Source organism: Bos grunniens, chromosome 12 (genome assembly GCF_055505025.1).
Source record: "Bos grunniens cultivar Pamir isolate PY7600 chromosome 12, Bosgru_T2T1.0, whole genome shotgun sequence".
Taxonomy (NCBI): domain Eukaryota; kingdom Metazoa; phylum Chordata; class Mammalia; order Artiodactyla; family Bovidae; genus Bos; species Bos grunniens.
In genome coordinates this window covers 31,658,489-31,666,088 of record NC_141176.1, presented here as the reverse complement: position 1 = coordinate 31,666,088, position 7,600 = coordinate 31,658,489, and positions in this window count along the sequence as shown.

The following is a 7,600-nucleotide window of genomic DNA, read 5'->3' as shown; positions in this document are numbered from 1 at the left end:
TACCCATTGCACCACTGGGGAAGTCCAAGAAGGAGACTTTATAAAGGGGAAGCTCTGATGTACACATGTGCCACAGGAAGGTGAAATGTTTCCTCTTATCTTTCTCCTTGGCAGCTGCTCCCACCATTGCTCAGTATTTACTGCCCTTCTCCAGGCCACTGCACTCTCCATGAAAACAGGGCGGTCACACCACCTTCTCTGTGACACAGATGGGGAGCGAGCCCTTAGGTATTTTTGAATAAAAGGAACTATAACTTATGCTGTCAGCATTCACACCAGTCCCGCCCAACCGGATGGGTATTTCTTATTTTATATCTCGTGTAACTCTGACCATAGATTTCTAATCTGCAGAAAACCTTCAAGCTGAGGGAAAAGAGTAGGGCAAGAGAATAACCCTGATAGTGAGAAGAGAAAGGGGAAGAGGGAATAGGGAAAAAAGAGAAAACTTTTAAGAGAGGAGAGTTTTTGTTTTGTTTTGCTTTTAATTGGAGTATAGTTGATTTATAGTACTGTGTTAGTTTCAGACATATGGCAACATTTCTCAGTTATACATATATATATATCTCCCCTCATTTTTAGAGTCTTTCCCATGCAGACCTTCACAGAGTATTGAGGAGAGTCCCTCCCTGTGCTAGACCTTTTTTTTCTTTTTTAAATAAGTTTACTTATTTATTTGTCTGCACCAACCAGGTTTTAGTGGCAGCTTGTAAGAACTCTTAGTTGGGGCATGTGGGATCTAATTCCCTGACCTGGGATCAAACCCAGGCCCCCTACACTGGGAGCGCAGAGTCTTAGCCCTTGGTCTACCAGGGAAGTCCCAAGGGGAAAGTCTTATCTCATCACCTTTCTTGGCTTCTCTCTCTCTCTCTACACTCTCTGGAGTATATAAAAGGGTAAATCCAGTCGTTACCTCCTGACCAGTGCCTTCTGTGATGGGCAGAATAGCGCCTGTGTTAGAGAGGCCAGGTCCTCGTCGATGGCACCTGAGGACAGGTTATCTTGCACAGCTGCAGGGACCTTTCAGGTATGTGATGTTTCTGGATGGCCCCAGTGTGATCACAAGGGTCCTAACAATGGAAAGAGGGACATCAGAGGGTAACAACCAGAGAAAGAAGATGCTAAACTACTTGCTTTGGACTTTTCAAGTGGCACTAGTGGAAAAGAACCTGCCTACCAATGCAGGAGACTTGGGAGATGTGGGTTTGATCCCTGGGTCAGAGGACACCTGGAGGAGGGCATGACAACCCACTCCAGTGTTCTTGCCTGGAGAATCCCATGGACAGAGGAACCTGGTGGGCTGCAGTCCACAGGGTTGCAGAGTCGGACGTGACTAAAGTGACTGAGCACACACACCTCTTGCTTTAAATACAGAGGAAGTGTCCATAAACGAAGGAACACAGTTGGTATCTAAAAGCTGGAAAAATTCAGGAAACTGGATTATTCCCTTAAAGGCTCCCGAGGGAGTGTAGCCCTGCTAGCACTTTGGTTTTAGCCCAGGGAGACCCATTCCAGACTTCTGACCTCTAGACCTTAAGTGAATAGATTTGTGTTGTTTCCAAAAAAAAGAAAATAAAAGGGGGGGGGGGAGAAAACCTTCAGGTAATCTGAAAGTATTCAGGACAAAACTAAGCAGAACTCCTTATTCATGAGCTTTTTTGTTTGTTAGCCTTTCGTTTTCCTTCCCTAAATTATCTGCTCCCCACTGTATTGGGCTTCCCTGGTGGCTCAGATGTTAGAGAATTCACCTGCAACGCTGGAGACCTGGGTTCGATCCCTGGTTTGGGAAGATCCCCTGGAGAAGGGAATGGCTACCCACTCCAGTATTCTGGCCTGGAGAATCCCATGGACAGAGGAGCCTGGTAGGCTACAGTCCACGGGGTCACAAACACGAGTGAGTGACTTTCACTTTCTTTTCCACTGTATTCCCTCCCCTACTGTGTTCCATGCTCACTCCAGCCAGATCCAGGTATCATCCTGGACTCCCTTCTCCACGGTATTCCTCCACAGATGCTCACTCAGACCTGATGATTGTGCTGTATTCAGTCAACAGCCTGAGGTACTGGTTTCAGCTCCAGTGTGTAAAGAACTTGGAAATCGTCACTCTTGTCCCTAGAGCAAAAGGAGCTGAAGGAGCTGGAAATCGGTGCTTTATCTTGTGCCCTTCAGAGCCCCAGGGCACAGGGCACAGCAACATCCCATGATCTGGCGAATCAGGAAAGCCCAGATCACAATCAAGATCTCCTTAGCCAGACAGATGGTGCTGGAGTTACATGCTGGCAGGAGCATTTTGATGAATTGCTGGAGGCTGAGTATGGACTAACCTGAGAGTAAGAAGCTCTTGGGGTCTGTTACCTAAATGGGGCTCCATGCTTTTTTGGTTGTCTACAGGAAACCCACTGGTTTCTCTCAATGAAGAATTCAGAATGAGTTGCTATTGTCTCTGGCAGAGGGGTGGGGAAGATTTTGAAATATGCCTAGAGCATCCTCAAAGGCCTACCTCTTAGGGAAAGCACCTGTAACCACCTGGAGAAGGGCCCTTCCCTGATTCCAGCCCCCTCTAGCCTTCCTGTCTCACCTGAGGAAGAGCAAAGTTAATAAATGCTTGTGAAGGTCATAGCCCAGGAGCATGGGTCTAGTGAAAGACTGCTATTGAATCGTAAGATTATATAAGCAAGCTTCTCCTCCCCAACACCTGGTCATCAGCATCAGAGCTCCAGTAAGAAACAGTGGATTACAGAGGAAAGAGCCAGCTCTGTTTACTCTCAAGCCTCTGAAAGCTGCAGCTACAACAAAGATTAAACACAGCCTAAAACCCTAGCCGGGTTTCCCAGGTGGCTAGTGGTAAAGAATCCGCCTGCCAATGCAGGAGACACACGTTCAGTCCCTGGGTTGGAGAGGTCTCCTGGAGGAGGAAATGGCAGTCCACTCCAGTATTCATGCCTGGAGAACCACGTGGACAGAGGAGCCTGGCGGGCTACCGTTCATGGTGTTGCAAAGAGTCGGACACGACTGAGCGACTGAGCATGCGCGGCACACAAAAACCCCAGCCAGACTAATATAAAAGCTCAGACTAAAGGCCTAGATAGCTCAGTTCTTTTACCTAACGAGTCATGTCCTACTTTCAACAAAAATTGCAAGGCATTTAAAAAGGCAAGCAAAAGCACAATCTGAAAAGCACTAGAAGCAGACTGCAGATAAGGCTGAGATTTGGGCGTTACTGGACAGACAAATTTACAACAGCTATGATTAATATTTTAAGAATTCTTTTGGACAAAGCAGGCAACTTGTAAGAACAGATGGGTAATGTGAGTAGCAAGGTGGAATTGTTAAAACGCATCAAAAGGAAATGCCAGAAGTCAGAAGCAAAGATCCTGCAAGCTTTGTGGTATGGCGCAGAGAAAAGAAAGCAATCAAGCAAAAAACCACTGTAACAGAAATGAAGACTGCCCTTCATGGATTCAACAGTAGATTGGACAAGGCCAAGGACAGAATCAGTGTGGGCGATTCTTTGACTTGCTGCTAAAAAGACAGTCAATCTCGAATATAAAACTGGCTGCTTTCTCTCTGTTTCAGTGGTTATACGTATGCATACTCAGTTGCTCAGTTGTGTCTGACTCTTGGTGACTCTATGGACTGTAGTCCGTCAGACTCCTCTGTCTATAGGATTTCCCAGGCAAGAATACTGGAGTGGGTTGCCATTTCCTCCTCCAGGGGATCTTTCTGACCCAGGGATAGAACCTTCATCTCCTGAATCTCCTGCATTGGCAGGTGAATTCTTTACCATTGAGCCACCAGTTGCATATTCAGTTCAGTTGCTCAGTCGTGACCGACTCTTTGCGACCCCATGAATTGCAGCACACCAGGCCTTCCTGTCCATCACCAACTCCCGGAGTTCACTCAAATTCATGTCCATCGAGTCGGTGATGCCATCCAGCCATCTCATCCTCTGTCATCCCCTTTTCCTCCTGCCCCCAATCCCTCCCAGCATCAGTCTTTTCCAATGAGTCAACTCTTCACATGAGGTGGCCAAAGTATTGGAGTTTCAGCTTTAGCATCATTCCTTCCAAAGAGCACCCAGGGCTGATCTCCTTCAGAATGGACTGGTTGGATCTCCTTGCAGTCCAAGGGACTCTCAAGAGTCTTCTCCAACACCACAGTTCAAAAGCATCAATTCTTCGGCGCTCAGCTTTCTTCACAGTCCAACTCTCACATCCATACATGACCACAGGAAAAACCATAGCCTTGACTAGATGGACCTTTGCTGGCAAAGTAATGTCTCTGCTTTTGAATATGCGATCTAGGTTGGTCATAGCTTTCCTTCCAAGGAGTAAGCGTCTTTTAATTTCATGGCTGCAGTCACCATCTGCAGTGATTTTGGAGCCCAGAAAAATAAAGTCACCCACTGTTTCCACTGTTTCTCTGTCTATTTGCCATGAAGTGATGGGACCAGATGCCATGATCTTCATTTTCTGAATGTTGAGCTTTAACCCAATTTTTTCACTCTCCTCTTTCACTTTCATCAAGAGGCTCTTCAGTTCCTCTTCACTTTCTGCCATAAGGGTGGTGTAATCTGCATATCTGAGGTTATTGATATTTCTCTCAGCAATCTTGATTCCAGCTTGTGCTTCTTCCAGCCCAGAGTTTCTCATGACGTACTCTGCATATAAGTTAAATAAGCAGGGTGACAATATACAGCCTTGATGTACTCCTTTTCCTATTTGGAACCAGTCTGTTGTTCCATGTCCAGTTCTAACTGTTGCTTCATGATCTGCATATAGGTTTCTCAAGAGGCAGGTGAAGTGGTCTGGTATTCCAATCTCTTTCAGAATTTTCCACAGTTTATTGTGATCCACACAGTCAGAGGCTTTGGCATAGTCAATAAAGCAGAAATAATTGCTATTACAAAAAGTTCAGATTCCTAAGTGAGACCTACAGCAATGACCTCTACCTGTTTCTATGGCTTCAACCTTTACCACTCCCCACCTAGAATATTATGTATAGACACATGGAACTCTGGTTCAGAGTGCTGACCAGCTTAATTCCCTCCTCTTCATGCAATGTCCCTCCTCTTCCCCATCCTGTCTTGCCATCCAGTTTATCACTGAAGACACAATTCAGGGAGCAGTGGCCACAGGATGCCTCCCAACACCACCACCCGCCACTAATGTATAAGTCAGGTGCTTTTTCTCATGATCATAGTAATTACCGCCCTGTAGTATAATCATCATTGTTTTTTTTTTTTTTTTTTGACTCCTCTGCCCTGGACTAGGCTGTGGGTCTTTTAAGGGAAGGGGCCATATCTTTATAGGCTATGTATTCCAAGCACCTAGTACTTTGTCTGACATACAAGGCAACCAGTAAATGTTCCATGGATGAGTGAACGAATGGATGAATGAATGCAGTAGGCTCTCAGGAGGAAAGAAATGGGTAAATACAAGAAGCCAAACTAAACAGATATTTGAGTCAAAAGCCAATTTCCAGGCTGTATTAGTCAGAGTTCTTGGGTACAAACAACAGAGATTGACTCTGGTTCACTTAAGCAGAGAAGGAATTTTCTGGAAGGGCATTACGTTGCTCACAGAATTGACAGGAAGTCAGGAGAGTCAGAGAAAAAACAAAATGAAGAAGCTGCCACAGGAATGGCCCTGGGACACTGGCCATGGTGCTTCAGCCTCTGCAGGAATCTCAGATTGATGACTCAGTCCCTCTTAAAGGTTCAGAGGCTAAGAGTGAGACTGATTGCCACACTTGGGTGAAGCGTCTGTGGAACAAACCCACCAGGAGCAGTTCCAGTGATTGTTTCTGCTGTTTGGGGCCAGTTGGAGCGTGTTGTACAGGAGCACTGAAGTCTCGTGGGTTTTCCCCCCAGGACACAGTCATAGCTTGTGAATAACGCTGCCAGGTTTGCAGACAGTGCAGTTTACATTTGTCTTTGTTTTCAAGTCTAAGGCTGAGACCTTTAATTAAAAACTTTATTTAGAGCTGGAGAGGGTGTGGAGAGAGGGGAACCCTCCTACCCTGTTGGTGGGAGTGTAAATTGGTATAGCCACTAGGGAGAACATAGAGCTACCATATGACCCTGCTATCCCACTCCTGGGCATCTGCAGAAAAACATGATCTGAAAGGATACATGCACCCCAATGTTCATTGCAGTACTGTTTACAAAAGCCAGTACATGGGAGCAACCTAAATGTTTATCAACAAAGGAATGAATAAAGAAGATGTGACACATACATACTACGGAATATTACGCAGCTATTAAAAAGAATGAAATAATGTCATTTGCAGCCACATGGATGGACCTAGAGACTGTCATACTGAGTGAAGTCAGATAGAGAAGGAGAAATATCGTATGGCATCCCTTATAAGCGGAACCTAAAAGAGACATGATACAATTTGAACTTACTTACAAAACAGAAAGAGACTCACAGACTTCAAGAATGAGCTCATACCAGGGGGAAGGGATAGTTAAGGAGTTTAGGATGGATATGTACACACTTCTATGTTTAAAATGCATAACCAACAAGGACCTATTGTACAGCATATGGATCTCTGCTCAATATTGTGTGGCAGCCTGGATGGGAGGGGAGTCTGGGGGAGAATGGAACCTGTATATATATGGCTGAGTCCCTTTGCTGTCAATCTGAAACTATCACAACATTGTTTGTTAATCTACTATATGCCAATACAAAATTAAAAGTTTTTTTAAAAAACATTGTATTTAGAGCCTTTATAGTTGTGGGGACTATTGATCAGTTCTAGTTAGATCAGGCATCTCAGAGGGAGCCCTGGGAAGCCAGGGTCCTGGGTCCAGCTGGGTTTCCAGTGGCCTCCCGATCTTGGGAGAATCTCTGTTTCTCTAAGCCTCTTTGCCACCAGCCTTTAAATACAGAGTTTGATGAGATGATCTTTAAATTGACTTCAGATTCTGAAGTGTTGTTTTGTGAATGCTAAAGGTCAAAATTGTAAAGGCTTGATTTGATGGCAGATCATTGAGATGATTCCTGTAATATTGCCCTCGTTCCTGCAATTTTGCCTTGTCATAATTCCAGTCCTTTATCTGGCTCATGGCACCACCCTGGGGCCATGCTGTAGAGGGTGCTGAGGGGTGCAGCCCTGACCCCACAGCACCCAGCCCTGCCTGCAAAAGAAATACCTCAGGGGAAGGGAGCTCCTCACCTAACAGGCCACCCATGCACTGGCCAGGGGCCTGTATATCAGCCTGCTTTGGAGGCCAAAACAAAGCACCACAGGCTAGGTGGCTTTCAAACACACACTTGTTTTCTCATAGTTTGGAGGCCGGAAATCCAAGATCAGGGAGGGTTGGTTTCTCCTGAGACCTGTCTCCTTGGCCTGTAGATGGATGTTCTCTTGCTATGGCCATGTGGCCTTTTCTCTGATCACTCATTCCTGATACCCCTTCCTTTTCTTAGAAGGACACCAATTATTGGATTAGAGCCCTACCCTTATGACCCCATTTAACCTTAAAAGACCCTGATGCTGGGAAAGATTGAGAGCAAGAGGAGAAGAGGCGTGACAGAGGATGAGATGGTTGGATGGCATCACTGACTCAATGGGCATGAGTTTGAGCAAACTCCAG